Below are 16871 nucleotides of genomic sequence, written 5' to 3'. Positions count from 1 at the left end.
AGGCCTAGGGAGACTTACATGAACTGATGCTAAGTTTAATCAGTAGAACCAGGAAATTACTGTATAAAGCAAGAAGATTATACAATGGTCAATTCTGATCTTTCCAACAATGAGATGATTCAGGCAATAATCTTGTGATGAAGAGAGCCATCTACGCCCAGAGAGAGGACAGTGAGACCACAACATAGCATTTTCACTCTTTCTGTTGTTGTTTACTTGAATTTTGTTTTCTTTCTCAGTTTTCTTTCTCTTCTTTTCTTTTCTTGTGCAGCAAGATAGCTATATAAATATGTATACATATGTTGGATTTAACATATATTTTAACATATTTAACATGTATTGGATTACCTGCCATCTAGGGGAGAAGGTAGGAGGAAGAAAAGGAAAATTTGAAACACAAGATTTTGCAAGGATCAATGTTGAAAAATTACCCATGCATATATTTTGTAAATAAAAAACTTTATAAAAAAGAAAAAAAAATTTAAGATTTTCTTTTTTTTTTTGCTGATGCAATTGGGAGACTTGCCTGGAGTCACATAGCTAGGATGTATTAAGTGTCTGAGACCAGACTCAGGTTATCCTGACTTCAGGGCTGGTACTCTATCCACTGAGCCACCTAGTTGCCCCAAAGATTTTTTAAAAGAAAAAAATTAAAACTATAGTGAAATCCTAATATACTAGGCATCTTAATATACTAATATACTCCTTAGGGATTCATTTCACATGTTACATTTTACATTCATAATAACTTACTGAGAGTCTCCTGTTTAATGTGGCATTAAATCAAAAATTCCTTATACTTTTACAGTGAATTGTAGTGAAATATAGATAGAAGGTGATATTTGGAATCAGGAAGACCTGAGTTCATATTCTTTTTCCTACATTCTTATCCTGAATAAGTAATAACTAGTATTTATCTCTTTAAGATTGGAAAGTACTTTTACATATTTATCTTATTTAATCCTCACAACTATGTGAAATGGGTACTACCTTACAGATGAGGAAACTAAGGTTCACAATGTTAAGTGTCTTGCCAAGGTCATACAGCTGACTCAGTGTTTTGAATTTAGGTCTTCTGGTCACCAAGTCCTGTCACTGAATCTCTTAGAGACTCAGTTTAATCTTATGTAAATAAGGATAATAAAATCTGTAAAAATCACCTGCAGCATCACAGGTTATTATAAGACCCAAATGAGATACTGTATGTTAAGTATTTTTTTACTTGCTTTATGTTACTTTTTTTATACATTATGGGCTACAGAAATGTCAGATGTTAGTATTATCCATACTCCTCTTCTCCATCAAGTCCCTCTCCAACCTTCATGCTCCACCTCAAAAATTGACTTAAAAAATGAGAACATATTGAAACATCCCAATAATGATTTTTCAAAATTTCAGAATATCTTGGAAGTACCAAATCACTGTATCTTTACTATAATCATCTCTTAATTTGGTTTCTCATCCTTCATTTTGAAAGAAATAGTTGTAACTTTCGATCTATGATGCTATGAACATTTTTACTTTTCTGAATTCTTAAATCTGAAATCCTTAAAAAAAAATCCTAAAATTCTAAATCCTTAAATTAAAAAAACTTCTAGGAAGGTGAGGAATGATTTTTTTTTTCATTTTTTAAATTGTGTACAGGTGTGTGAATATAATTGGAAAGTGGATGAAATGTCCAAATGATTCATTTCCTCTCCTTTTGGGGGGAGTGATGAAGGACATAAAATTAGTTAGTTTTCACAAGGGGGAATCACTCTTGATATAATTATCTGGTCTTCTCATAAAAAACAATGACCCAACATCTACCTGGTAGATACTAGATTGTCCTCTGGGAATAGTGTACTACTATAAGAGAAACAGAAACTGTTTATTCAGAAAGATAAGGTCATGGTTAGATTTTCCTACATCCAATATTAGTCCTCTAACCCATTTTCCCTCAGAGCCTTGCAAATCTATCTCTGGATTTCCCTTTATGATAAATTATGATTAAAACAAAAGTTGGTAGTGAGAGTATGGTGGGGTGCAGGGAGGAGGGAAAGGGAGTTAGTACAACCTCTAAGTTGTCCTTTTCCTGAATGGAAACAAAACTTTACATAGACAAAGTGGCTAGGAATTCCTAGGAAATCTCTAAAACAATTATTTATTGCATGTAACAAGATATCTTTCCTTTATAATAAATAAAGTAGCTGGCTTCCAAAATAGAACCTGATGATCTGTTCCTGATTATATACAGATGGCCTATCTGCTTTGTGGATTATCTGTTTTAGAATATTTTTTCCATGCTGGTTTTCTTTTGCAATCAGGATTTCTGATCATTCCCTTATATTGCCTAAATAATGTATGTTGACTCAAAAAATGTCAACTGCTATTAATTTCAAACAAGCAAAACAAAAAGGGAGAAGCTTCCAAAAGGCACAAGCACATAGTCCACTTCAAAATCAAATATTAAAGATTATGGGAACATCTAGAATTCTGTATTGCTGATGCCATTCTTACCTCCATTTGCAGGAGATAGTGGAAGAATCTTAGTGTTTTGCTTTCCCTAATCACTCTCTCCTCTCTATAATTCATTTTCTATATATAGCCAACATACTAATCTTTCTTATGCATAGATCTGTTCATGTGTCTTGCTCACTAGAAAGTTTGTTTTTCAAATGATGGTTAACCTCGCAGTCAAAGTCTTCCCATTCTGATACCAACAAACCATATAATCAAATTCAATTCACTAAACAGCTATAATGTCTGTCACAGAAGTCTTTCTCTGATAGCTTATTATGGAAAGGGAATGATCTTAGATTTTCAAAGCTTAAGCCAGTAAAAAGAAAGATCTGATTTATTCCAATGTAGGGGTAGTACCTGTGACAGTTGGCATCTACTACCTAAGAACTGACCTAACTAACTAACTAACTAATAAAGATTCATCACTAGAGAACATGGATCTTTTGACCTTGGTGATTTATGAAACAAAAATAGGTAATGGTCCTCAGTTCTCTATGAGGTATACAGTTTTTTAAATGTCTAAGAAGATTAATTGTTAATTCTAAAAATCAGAGATACTTGTTCAACAAAGTGTATTAGCTACTAGAAGAATGCTCACATTAACATTTTTACTACAGATAAAACCAAAATATATAAGGAATATACATTTATATATATATGTGTGTGTGTGTATGTGAATAAAAGCATTTGTGTATTCATATAAATATAAATATAATTTGCATATATATGCATATATATATGCAATGCATATATGCATGTATTATATGTAGTTATATAATACAAATTCATATGAGTGGTGGTATTCTGTTGGAAACAGAATAAGTCTTATATAGAATTCTACATATGTAGAATGTAGCACTTAAATTAAACTTTTAACAGTCCAGGAATTCTAAGAAAGTGGAGGCAAGGAGGAAATGTATTCCAAGAATAGAAGAAGCTTGTGTAAAGATATAGAGATAGGATGGAACTTTGTGCAGAAAATGGCAAGAAGATCAGTTGACTAGACTAGGTATAGAGAATAATATGCCTAAAAAAACAGATTAGAGTCTTCTTGGGAAGAATTCTAAAAGCAAACTCAACCGAAAGTTTGTATTTTATCTTAGAGTCAATAGTCATTAGAACTTCTTGATTAGGAAAGTGCTATGATGAAATTTGTGCTTCAGAAATACCAATTTGGTAGCTATATAAAAGAAGAATAAGCAAGGGGAGAAACTTGAGGCAAAAAGACTATTTAAGAGACTATTGCAACACATAGGGAAGAGGAGGTGGAATATGAAATAGGATAGTGATTGTGTGAATAAAGAAAAACAGAAGTAAAATATTTTAGAGGAAAAAAATCAAGAAAACCTGGCAATGATTATGTATAGGGAAGGAAGGAGAGGGAAAAGTAGAAGACTTTGTTGGAAATCTAGGAAATTTGTCTTCTCCAAGCTAAACATCCTCATTTCCTTTTACTGATCTTTTCTTTGGCATAGTTTTAAGTTCCTTGCCCCCATATTCTTCTCTGTCCTCTCCTTTCTGTATGCTCTCTAGTTTGTCAAAGCCCTTTTGAAAGTGAAGGATCCAGCACTGAACATATTATTCCAGATATGGTATGATCAGGATAGAAGAGAATGGAACGATCTATTCCCAAATTATGATTTTCTTTTTTTGTTGTTATTGATTTGTGTTTTTTTTTTTGTTTTTTTATTTGAATCAAAGTTATAATTCAGGCTGGGACCTGAATAAGATTTTTTTTCTTTTTTTTTTTTTTAATTAAAGCTTTTTGATTTTCAAAAGATAACCATGGATAATTTTTCAACATTAACCCCTGCAAAACCTTGTGTTCCAACTTTTCCACCCCTTTCCCCCACCCCCTCCCTTAGATAGCAAATAATCCAATGTATGTTAAACATGGTAAAAAAAAAAAAAGTTAAATCCAGTATGTGCATACATATTTATACAATTATCTTGCTGCACAAGAAAAATCAAATCAAAAAGAAAAAAACGGAGAAAGAAAATAAAATGCAAGCAAACAACAACAAAAAGAGTAAAAATGCTATGTTGTGATTCACACTCAGTTCCCACAGTTCTTTCTCTGGATACAGATGGTTCTCTTCATCACAAGATCATTGGAACGGGTCTGAATCATCTCATTGTTGAAAAGAGCCATATTTATCAGAATTGATCCAAATTACGCTTAGCAGAAGGAGAGAACTTCAGAAGAAGGGGGAAGGATAGGAATATAATGAGTTTCATTTTGGCCTGTTGAATTCTTATGAAAATTCAGTTGTAATTGTCCAACAGAGAACTGGTGATGTGGAATCAGGCCCCTAAGAAATAAACCTATGGAAAATGAACCTATGGAAGCTGCTGAGATTATTGAGTCTAGATATAAAAAAGGCCCAGGTCAGATCCTTGGGAAATTTACATTAAGTGAACAATACATCAGGGATGAACTAGCAAAGAATACTAAGAAAGGAAGATAATACATATAGGAAAACTTGGAGAAAGCAGTGTCATAAAAACTCAGGGAGGAAGGAGTACACCATTTGCTCAATGATATCAAACACTGCACAGATGACAAAAAGAATAAAGACCAAGAAAGGTTCATTAGATTTGCTAAGTGAGACTTTTTCATTGTTATGCTCAGAGAGAGGAATTTCACTTAAGTGATGAGAATGAAACAGCATTGCACGGTTTGAGAGGAAAAGAGGTGTAAACAAGAAATGTGGATGACTTTTTAGATCGAGATACTATCAAATCAATGACCTAGAACTGGGAGTTGAAGAAAACAAATAGTAACATAGCTTGAGGGATGGTCATGGACATGATTAGAGCAAGCAGTACTGTGGCAAATTGTTGAGTGGTTTTAACAATGATGAAAGTAACATTATATTGGGAGAAAGAATGAAGAAAAACTACATGTACTTCCAGTAGCTTTAGACCTGTTTAAACATATGAAAACTAAATAAAAATGAAGGCATTAATTGATTATTGCCATTTCCTAGAATTATAAAATCTCAGAGTTTAGAAAGTGCCTCAGTGGACTCAGTAATCCAATTTGGACCAAGCAATAATCTTTTCTGTAATATCCCAAGCAAAGAGTCATTACAGATCTCACTTAAGTATGAGAGGGTAACCAAACCATCATCTGTGGTAGCCTACTCTATTTTTAGATGTGTCTAAGAAAAGGTTTTTTTTTTTTTTTTTTTTTTTTTTTTTTTCTGCATCAAGTTAAATCTTCCTCTTTGCATCATCTAGTTAGCCATTGTTCCTGGTTGTATCATCTGAAACCAAGAACATAACCCTCTTTTGTGTTTCTAAAGGTAACGCTTATATCCATATTCTGTCTTCTCCAAGCTAAACATCCTCATCTCTTTTTTACTGATCTTTTGTTTGGCATAGTCTTTCTTCTCTGGTTTCTCTTTTCTGTATGCTCTCTAGTTTGTCAAAGCTCTTTTGAAAGTGAAGGATCTAACAATGAACATAATATTCCAGATGTGCTATGATTGGAACAGAAAAGTGTGGAATTATCTATTCCCAAATTATGTTTTTCTTAAAGTAGCCTAAGATCTGGTAAACTTTCGTCACTATTTGTTACTAAATTTGTAGTTCATTAAAATCCCCAGTCTCTTATACATCAATTGTTGTTTATTCCTGCCCCCCATGTTTTTACTTATGAATTTGAGTTTTTTTAACTCAACACAAGGATTTTATAATTAAACCTATTAAATATCATTTTATTAGATTTTGAGTCATGTTCTAGCCATATTTGGGGATCTTTATGTTGTGATTCAACATGTTAGACATTTTATTCAACTTTGTGTCATCTATAAATTTTATTTAAAAAAAAAAAGCAATCTATACCTTCATCCAACTCACTGGTAAAAATAACTAGTAGAATAGGGCCAAGGGCAAATACCTGAAAGGGTACCAGAGGACTCTTTAGCATTAACTTCTCAGGGTCTGTTTTGGGGGTGAGGCCCCAGGTCTGATTTAACTGATGTAAAATCTGCCACATGTGTAATCTACCACAAAAAGAGAAGTGAAAAAAGGCACAAAAGTTGTCTTAGCCAAAAATGCTTTATCTATTTACCAAATAGAAAAAGGTTATAGCTAAAGGTAATCTAAAATTCAAGTAAAAGTAAAATTCATTTGCAAAACATTAAAAAAAAAAGTTGGCAGATTATAAATAGTATCGCCATACAAAATAATGACAAAATTTTTTTTAAGTGAGAAAAATCTGTGGAAAGCTGCATCATCTTGAGAATACTTATAAACGAAATCATAAGGAAGAGGACAGATAGACGTGAAATCAAATAGTCCTATATATATTTCTTTAGCAATTCAGTATCATCATCAGTGACAATGTCACCCCATTATATAAGACTGAACTTTATCACTGGCATGCAATAAAATGGAATTGAGAAAAAGGCTCTGGACCTAATCAAACACTCTATTGTTCCAATGGCTCTATAATCTCATCAATGTAAGTACTAGACTAAAGTGATGCAAATCAATGAGAGGCAGTGAGAAAAAATTTTGAACTTGGATCAAGAAGTCCTGGATTTAAATACTTACTAGCTATGTGATCCTGGACAAGGTTCCTACCTTATGTGAGCCTTAGTTTTATCATCTGTAAAATGGGGATGATCCTCATTACAAGAATCAGATGAAATAAGAATATGTATATATCAGTCAATTAATATGTATTAATGATCATGATAAATAAGAAAAGCAAAAACATAGCACTGTTAGAGTTCAAAGATAAAGACAGCACACAAAAGTTTTCATGAAGGAGGTTCTATTTGAAATGGTCTTTGAAAGATGTAGAATATTCCTAAAAGGCATTCCAAGTGAGGAACTACCATGAGATATAAAAGTGAGGAGGGAAATGGTATGTTTAGGTTATTAAAGAAATCTAGTCCAGTTTTAGTTCACTTTGGAATGCAAGAAAATAAAGGTGGTAGATTGGATGGTATAGTCACAGGTGATATGGAACTCAAATGAGATAAAAAATATAAATCAATATGCAAATCTTAAAGTGCTATATAAATGTCGACTGTTATTGTTGTTATTATTATTATTATTAGCCTAAATCAACAGATTTTTAGTTTAGTGAGGACTTAATTCCTTTAGCCTTCTACTGAATTGTTGAGCTCATGCAACATCTACAGAACAATACAGGAATATGTTGGCAAATGTTTAATAATTAAGATCTCCACTTTTTAAAAGTATACACTTACTTCTATGTTTAATCCGCATTCTTAATGCTTTCTAAAGTCTGGAAATCAGTAAGACAATAAAGTAAGCCCTGACGTGAAGCAATTTCAGATAATAGAGGCATAAATGCCCAAACAAAAAATTTAACAATAGTCCATTGGTGCTGACTCCAACAAAGTGCTGCCTATGAGTGACTCTTCCACTCAGTAGTTTGTAAGGGTCTCTAGCCATTGCACTTTCTACTCTACAGCCAACTTTTAATTTTCCATGGTCTAGTCTGAACCAGGCTATCTTATTCAAACACCAAATTTCATGAATGAGAAAACTGAAGCTTTGGGAGATTAGAAACGACAGAGAGAGGATTTAAAACCCAAGTTCTCTGACTCCAGAGCCTTTGATCTTTTTCACTGTACCACTCAAAATAGAGATAATAATAAAATTTATAGGACCATCAGTTTAAAACCAGATTAATCTTAGAAGTCACCAATTCGTTCCTTTCATTTTACAGCTAAGGACACGGAGTGTCTTCCCATTTCTTTCTCCCATGGATTGAGTGATTTGCCCAGGATCACATAGAGAGTGTCTAAGGCTAAATTTGAACTCCGGTCTTCCTGACTCAAGACCCAGGGCTCTATCTACTGAGCCACCTATCTGACCCCATACTTAACAAATTCATTTTTACATAGATTCAATTATAAGTTATCATCATTGCCTGAAAAAGTTTAACAGATTTAAATTAGTTTCTAAAATAAGAAGGTCAAAAGAGTTCAGTCTCTTATCCTGGAAATACTTGCTATTTTCACCAGAAAAAAAAGATAGCAACTCTGAGCAATAGTGGTTTAGAGTAGAGTACAAATATTTTTGTAATACACTATGGATGAGGATGGCAAAAGATTTAAAGCAGCATTACCTCATAAATAGAGAAAAGCAAAAGAATAAAAAAAAAAAGAAAAAAATATATAGTAACAAACTTGACATGTGACTTAAGTAAGCCACATTATGCAAAAGATATAGTCACAGATAAAAGTGGTGGATAGATAAATAGACATGAAATACAAAAATTTTCCTGTGCTTCCTATTGAATGGAAATTGAACCAACACATGTAGACCCTATCACCCCAGTCAATGATAAGTTATAGGAAATAAAAATATTACCTAACTTGATGTAACAAAATACATGGTGAAAAAAATGGTGCTGGGGTAGGGAGGTGGCTTTGGGGAAAGATGATACTATTATGAAAAGAAGTTATTTCAGGAAAAGGAAAATAACAAAAGAATTGAAAAAAAATCTAGCATCTGAAACTCAGTTTCCTTCTCTGTAAAATGAGAGAGGCAATTTGGAATGATTATCCTATGAGGTCTTTTTCAGTTCCAAATCTGATTTTATCATTTTTTCATTTCTTTAAAATTTTTTAAACATTCTTTTCTTTACTTTTTAAAAATTTTCAACATTTACTTTCATAAGATTTTGATTTCTATTTTTTTCTCCTCCTCATTCTTCTCCCTCCTCTCCAAGACAACAATTTCATAGACATTAGACATATGCAATCATATTTAACAGTTCCACATTAGTCGTGTTGTGAAAGAAAAATAAGAACAAAAAGGAAAAACCACGAGAAAGAAAAAAAGTGAAAATAATATGCTTTGATATCTGTTCAGACTCTACAATTCTTTCTCTGGATATAAATATATCATTTTCCATAATTGTATTGCTGAGAAGAGCTAAGTTAGTTATAGTTGGCCATCACCTAATGTTGTTGTTACTATGTACAATGTTCTCTTGGTTCTGCTCACTTTATTTAGCATCAGTTCATATAAATCTTTCCAGGTTTTTCTGCAATCAGCCTGCTCATTATTTTTTATAGAACAATAGAATTCCATTATATTCATATACCACAATTTGTTCAACCATTCCCCAAATGATGGGCTTCCCCTCCATTTCCAGTTCTTTGCCATCACAAAGAGAGCTGCTATAAATATTTTCTGTACATGTGCATTCCTCCCCCCCCCCTTTTTTATGATCATTTTGGAATACAGACTTAGTAGTGAAATTGCTGGATTACACATTTTTATAGCCCTATGGTATAGTTCCAAATTGCTCTCCTGAGTGGTTGGATTACTTCACAATTCCACCAACAATGAGATAGTATTCCAATTTTTCCACATCCTCTCAATATTTATAATTTTCCTTTCCTGTCATATTAGCCAATCGAATAGGTATAAAATGGTACCTCAGATTTGTTTTAATTTGCATTTCTCTAATCCATAGTGATTTAGGGCATTTTTTTTTCATGACTATAACTTTAATTTCTTATCTGAAAACTGCCTGTTCATATCCTTTGACCATTTATCAACTGGGGAATAACTTGTATTCTGCTAAGCTATGAGATTCTACCAAGAAGGAGTACTGAGGTCACCTCAATTTTTAATGCACAATAAGTTTTCTGCCACATTGCAGAAACACCCTTGTAGAGCAAGGAGCAATGACTTGTGATCATGGGAACGGGTATGAGTTGGAGGGTCACAGCCAGTAGCTCAGTGAGCAGGGATGCCTGAATAGGTGTTGTGGGCCAGAACTTGAAACAAGGTGCTAAGTAAGTGGAATTGAGGAGACGATGGTTAAATCTAGTTTAGTATTGATTTAATCCTACAACAAATAATGGTTTCCTAGTGATATAATGATTGGTGTATACTCAGTGTGGAACATATAAGAAGGAGCTGTCAGGGCCAGAAAGGACAAGCCCACGAGAAGCTCAGAGCCTCAGACAGGATTCAGTTGAGGAGATTCAGAAGCCAGAGAAGGCAGCTTAAGCTCTCGGAACCAAGACTACAGATAGGCCTCTATGAAAGCTAATAGGGCCCCAGGAAGGAGACAAGACTTTGAAGGAGACAATAAAGAATTTGGGGTAATTACTCTGAACTGAAAGGAAGGCTGCCTCCAGAAGCCCCCTAAGAAACCTGCTCCCAGAGAACATTATATTTTAGAGAAGAATATTACAAAAAGGACCTCTCACCTGTGAGCAAGTTGCTGAATTGCTGGATTGGCTCTCCTCCCATTGGCAGATACTATGCATATGCAAAGCCCATGAGCTACTTCTCTGAATGGTGATTGGGGATTACCTACTGTTCAGGCACTGATCAATCTTGCAAAAATGTTTATCAACAAGGCTGTACAGCATAATAAACTAGAGCTCTTTCACACTCTGTCTCCTGGCTCATTCCTTTTACCTCTGAGATCAAAGTGCTCATATGCTTTGAGCTTTTAAAGATGGCCAAAACAGTAGTCTGTGGTGTTCTCTTCTTTTTTACAATATATGATGGTTCTCTGGGAGCAGGTTTCTTGGGGAGGTTTTCTGGAGGCAGCCTTAGTTTCAGTTCTTAGTAATAATCATTCCAAATGCAGCCAGCTGTTAAAATCCTAATGTTTATTTTCTCCTTCCAAGTCTTGGGCCTGGTTAGCATTCTTAGAGGCCTATCTCTGCTTGGTTCTAAGAGCTCTTGCAGCTTGTCCTTTGTCTCTGCTTTCTTCAGCCTCCAGCCTGCACAAAGGTGGAAGATGGAATGAATCTGACTCCGCCTCCGAGAGTGGGTTTGTAGGCTTCTGTATCTCCCAGAGCTTCTTATATGCTGTACACTGAGTACACGCCAATTATTATATCACTGGGAAACCATTATTTGTTGTGTGATTAAATCAGTGCTAAACTGGATTTAAACATTGTCTCCTCCACTAATGTATTGTCGGTGGAGTTGTGAACAAATCCAACCATTCTGGAGAGCAATCTGGAATTATGCCCAAAAAGTTATCAAATTGTGCATACCCTTTGATCCAGCAGTGTTTCTATTGGGCTTATATCCCAAAGAAATATTAAAGAAGGGAAAGGGACCTGTATGTGCCAAAATGTTTGTAGCAGCCCTGTTTGTAGTGGCTAGAAACTGGAAAATGAGTGGATGCCCATCAATTGGAGAATGGCTGGATAAATTGTGGTATATGAATCTTATGGAATATTATTGTTCTGTAAGAAATGACCAGCAGGATGAATACAGAGAGGACTGGCGAGACTTACATGAACTGATGCTAAGTGAAATGAGCAGAACCAGGAGATCATTATACACTTCAACAACGATATTGTATGAGGACATATTTTGACGGAAGTGGATTTCTTTGACAAAGAGACCTAACTGAGTTTCAATTGATAAATGACGGACAAAAGCAGCTACACCCAAAGAAAGAACACTGGGAAACGAATGTGAACTATCTGCATTTTTGTTTTTCTTCCCGGGTTATTTATACCTTCTGAATCCAATTCTCCCTGTGCAACAAGAGAACTGTTCGGTTCTGCAAACATATATTGTATCTAGGATATACTGCAACATATCTAACATATATAGGACTGCTTGCAATCTAGGGGAGGGGGTGGAGGGAGGGAGGGGAAAAATCGGAACAGAAACGAGTGCAAGGGATAATGTTGTAAAAAAAAATTACCCTGGCATGGATTCTGTCAATATAAAGTAATTATTAAATAAAAATTAAAAAAAAATAAAATAAACATTGTCTCCTCAATTCCACTTAGTACCTTGTTTCAAGTTCTAAACCCTAACATCTCCTTGTAGGATCAGATCAATCATACTGAACCATGCTAAATTAGATAATTATTGTCTCTATCAACTCTAATGAGTTAACACATTGTAAGGATTCCAACAGTAGTCTAATAAATTTGACTCAGTTTTCCATAGGTTTTAGATCCGGGGCCTTTATCAGAAACACAGGCTGTAAAAATTGCTTCCCAGTTTTCTGCTTTCCTTCTAGTCTTGGTTACATTGGCTTTGTTTGTTTGTGTAAAAAATTTTAATTCAATGTAATCAAAATTATTCATTTTTTATTTTATAATATTATCTCCTGTTGGTCATAAATTCTTCCCTTCTCCACAGATTTGACAGGTTAAATTATTCCTTGCTCTTCTAATTTGCATATGGTATCGCACTTTATGTCTAAATTATGTACCATTTTGACCTTATCTTGGTACGTGATGTAAGATATTGGTCTTCCACATGATTTTCCATTTTCCCCAGCAGTTTTTGTCACATAGTGTGTTCTTATCCAAATGGCTGGAGTCTTTGTGTTTTTCAAATAGTAGATTACTACAGTCATTCACTATTGGATCTTATACATCTAACCTATTCCAATTTCATAACCAGTACTAAATAATTTTGATGATTGCCACTTTGCTAAAATTGCAGGTAGTTTTTAAAGTTGATTTTATAGGATTCTCTAAGTATACCATTTTATTATATGCAAAGAATAATAGTTTTATTTCTTCATTGCCTATTCTAATTCTTTCAATTTCTTTTTTTTTCTCTTATTGCTAAAGTTAATATTTCTAATACTATATGGAATAATGGAAATGATATAATGATCATCCTTGTGTCATCCCTGATGTTACTGGGAAGGCTTGTAGCTTTTCTCCCTTATATGTAATTCTTACTGATGGCTTTATCTGCTTATTATTTTAAGGAAAACTTCATTTGTTCCTATGCTTCCTAGTGTTTTTAATAGAAATGGGTGCTATATTTTGTCAAAAGCTTTTTCTGCATCTATTGCGATAGCTATATGATTTCTGTTGGTTTTCTTATTGATATGGTCAATTATGCTAATAGTATTGCTAATATTGAACTAGCCCTAAATTCCTAGTAGAAATTCCATCTGATTGTTGTCTATTAACCTAGGGATAAGTTGCTATATTTCTCTGATAATATTTTATTTATTTTATTTTATTTAAATTCTCTGATAATATTTTATTTATTTTATTTTATTTAAATTTTTGCATCAATATTCATTAGGGAGATTTCTCTGTAATTTTCCTTCTCTTTTTTGGCTCTTCGTAGTTTCAGCATGAGCACCATATTTGTGTCATAAAAAGAATTTGATAGGACACCATCTATTTTTTCAAATAGCTTATCTAGTATTTGAATGAATTATTCTTTAAGTGTTTGGTAAAATTTACCTGTAAATCCATCTGGCCCTGGAGATTTTTTCCTAGGAAGTTTACTGATGGCTTGTTCAATTTCTTTTTTTTCTAAAATGGGGTTATTTAAGTATTTAATTTAATTTATCTGAGCAATCTATATTTTTGCAAATATTTATCCATTTCACTTAGATTATCAGATTTATTGGCATATAGTTGGGCAAAATAGTTTCTATTGATTGTTTTAATCTCCTCTTCATTGATAGTGAATTCACCCTTTTCATTTTTTGATGCTGGTAATATGGTTTGCTTCTTGCTTTTTTGAAATCAAATTAACCAAAGGTTTGTCTATTTGATTGGTTTTTTTTTCCCCATAAAACCAGCTAACTTTTATTTGTCAGTTCAATAGTTTTTGTGTTTTCAATTTCATTAATCTGTCCTTTGATTTTCAGGATTTCCAATTTGGTACTTTATTAGGGATATTTGGATTTAGGTTTTTTAGTTGAATGCCCAATTAATTGACATCTTCTTTCTCTATTTTTTTCATGTTAGCATTTAGAGATAGAAAAAGGTCCCATGTGAACTACTTTGGCTACATTCCATCAATTTTTGGTACATTGTCTCATTATTGGTATTTGATGAAATTATTGATTGTTTCTAAAATTTGTTGTTTGATTCACTTATTCTTTAGGATTGAGTTATTTATTATCCAAGTAGTTTTTAGTCTATCTTGCCATGGCCCTTTATTACTGTAATTTTTATAGCATCATGGTCTGAAAAAGATGCATTTAATATTTCTGCCTTTCTGCATTTGATTATGAAGTTTTTGTGCCCTAATACAGGATCAATTATTGTGTAGGGGCCATGTACTTCTGAAGAAAAGGAGAATTCCTTTCTGTCCCCATTCACTTTTCTTCAGAGGTTTATCATACCTAACTTTTCTAAAATTATCTTTATTGCCTTAACTTCTTTCTTGTTTACTTTGTGGCTAGATTTATCTAATTCTGAGAAGGGAAGATTGAGGTCCCTCACTAGTATATTTTTGCTATTTATTTCTTCCTGTAACTCATCCAACTTCTTGTCTAAAGAATTTGAATATATGTCACTTGGTGCATACTGTATATGTTTAGTATTGATATTACTTCATTGTCTATGAAACTTTTTAATAATATATAGCTTTCTTCTTTACCTCTTTTAATTAGAACATTTTTTGCTTTTGCTTTGTCTGAGATTAGGATGGCTACCCCTGCTTTTCTTTTTTAACTTCAAATGATGCATAATATATTATGTCCCAGCTTTTTACCTTTATTCTGTATGTATCTCTCTGCTTCAAATGTGTCTTGTAAAAAATATATTGTAGGATTCTATTTTTTAATCTAATATGATGATGTTTTTTTAGGAGAGTTCATCCCATTTACATTTATAGTTATGATTACTAATTGTGTATTTTCTTCCAATCTATTTTTCTCCCCTGTTTATGTTTTTCTCCATTTTACCTTATCCCTTCTCACTAATGTTTTGCTTTTGATCACTACCTCACTCAATCTATTCTCCCTTCTATCCACCCCCTCCCTTTTCTTTTCCCTTTCTTCTCCTACTTCCCTATAGGGTAAGATAAATTTCTATACTGAACTGAGTGTGTATGTAATTCCCTCTTTGAGCCAATTCCCAAATAGATTAAGGTTCAAACAACCCCTTCTCTTCTTTCCCTCTACTATAATAGGTTTTTTTTTTTGCCTCTTCATGTGATGTAATTTACCCCCTTTTGCCTCCTTTTTCCTCTTCTCCCAGTACAATCCTTTTTCTTTTCTTTCCTTAATTTCTTTTTTTATATCATTACATCAAAATCAACTTATACCCACACCTTTTGCCAAGCTGTTGGCTCTTTTGTGAATACTTCAATTTCTTTTCCCAGTTTTTCTTCTATCTCTCTTATTTGACTGTTAAAATACTTTTTTAGTTCTTCTTTTTAAAAAAATTTCCTCCCTTCTTCCCACCCCTCCCTTAGATGTCAAGTAATCCAATATATGTTAATCATGTGCAATATATATATATATATATATATAATATATATATATATATTATATATATATATATATATATATATCTACAATTATCATGCTGCCACAAGAAAAAAATCAGATCAAAAAGGGGAAAAAATGAGAAGGAAAACCAAATGTAAGCAAACAAAAACAAAAAGAGTGAAAATGCTATGTTGTGATCCACACTCAGTTCCCATTGTCCTCTCTCAGGGTATAAATGGCTCTCTTCATCACAAGATCATTGGAACTGGTTTTAATTATCTCATTGTTGAAAAGAGCCATGTCCATCAAAATTGATCTGCAAATAATCTTGTTGCTGTGTACAATGATCTCCTAGTTCTGCTCATTTCACTTAGCAACTTAGCATTAGTTCATATAAATCTCTCCAGGCCTCTCAGAAATAATCTGCTAATCATTTCGTGTAGAACAATAATACTCTATAACATTCATATAACATAACTTATTCAGCCATTCTCCAATTGATGAATTGATGGACACCCACTCAGTTTCCAGTTTTTTTCAGTATGAAAAGGGCTGCCACAAACATTTTTGCACATGTGGGTCCCTTTCCCTCCTTTATGATCTCTTTGGGATATAAGCCCAGTAGAAACACAGCTGGATCAAAGGGTATGCACAGTTTGATAGCCCTTTGGATATAGATCGAAATTGCTCTCCAGAATGGTTGAATCAGTTCACACCTACATAACAATGTATTAGTGTTTCAGTTTTCCCACATCCTCTCCAACATTCATTATTATCTTTTCCTGTCATTTTAGCCAATCTGAGAAGTGTGTGTATACTGGTACCTCAGAGTTGTTTGAATTTGCATTTCTATAAGCAATATGTGATTTAGAGCACCTTTTCATATGACTAGAAATGCTTTCAATTTCCTCATCTGAAAATTGTCTGTTCATATATTCTTTGACCATTTATCACCCAATTCTAATTTTCAAAGAGTTACTTTCATCTTTGAGATTCTGTAGCTGGTTAACTTTTTTTTCCCCATAATCTTCTTGTTTTTCTTTGGATTTTTTTATTTATTTTTTTTTATTTTTTAATTTTTTCCCTCAATGTCTCTCATTTGATTTTTAAATTCTTTTTTAACCTCTATAAATTCTCTCTGGGGAGGGAGACATTTTGTGTAACTTTTTGGGGTAGA

Source organism: Antechinus flavipes, chromosome 3 (genome assembly GCF_016432865.1).
Source record: "Antechinus flavipes isolate AdamAnt ecotype Samford, QLD, Australia chromosome 3, AdamAnt_v2, whole genome shotgun sequence".
Lineage (NCBI taxonomy): Eukaryota > Metazoa > Chordata > Mammalia > Dasyuromorphia > Dasyuridae > Antechinus > Antechinus flavipes.
This window is presented reverse-complemented; position numbering follows the sequence as displayed.